Raw genomic sequence first — 543 nt, forward strand, 5'->3', positions numbered from 1 at the left:
AAACTTACCTTGCAGTCCAGAGTATTAACCCATAGCACCACACACAGACTCCATTTAGGTTAATAGTAGAATGCAAACTGTTTGCACCACCCAGGGACCTTCTTAGACCACTCCAGTTACCATTCATTGCATTATATTTGTACTCATTTGAGTTTCTATCTACTGTGTGCAAAGTACTGTCTGACACATGTAAACACAAATTAAACAAACATTTTCTTTTATATTAAAGTTTTTATTATGTGGATATAAATAAAAATATCTCTTCTTGTTAATGTCTGCAATTTAGCACTTTTGCTCACATAATACATTGAACATAATCGATATGAACCACAAGGCTGACAGTTCAAGCTCACCAGCCACTCCTCAGAAACCCTATACAGGGTCACTATAAGTTCTCTGACTCAATGGCACTTAACAACAACAACAGTTTTTTGTATAAGTCTATATTATCATTTATACTTGATATTCTGAGTATCTCTTCTTAAATTTTTCTCCCTAAATAAATTACATCCTCCCTAAGGTTAGGATACAGAATCACTGTGC

Source organism: Chrysochloris asiatica, unplaced genomic scaffold, assembly GCF_000296735.1.
Source record: "Chrysochloris asiatica unplaced genomic scaffold, ChrAsi1.0 scaffold00098, whole genome shotgun sequence".
NCBI lineage: Eukaryota > Metazoa > Chordata > Mammalia > Afrosoricida > Chrysochloridae > Chrysochloris > Chrysochloris asiatica.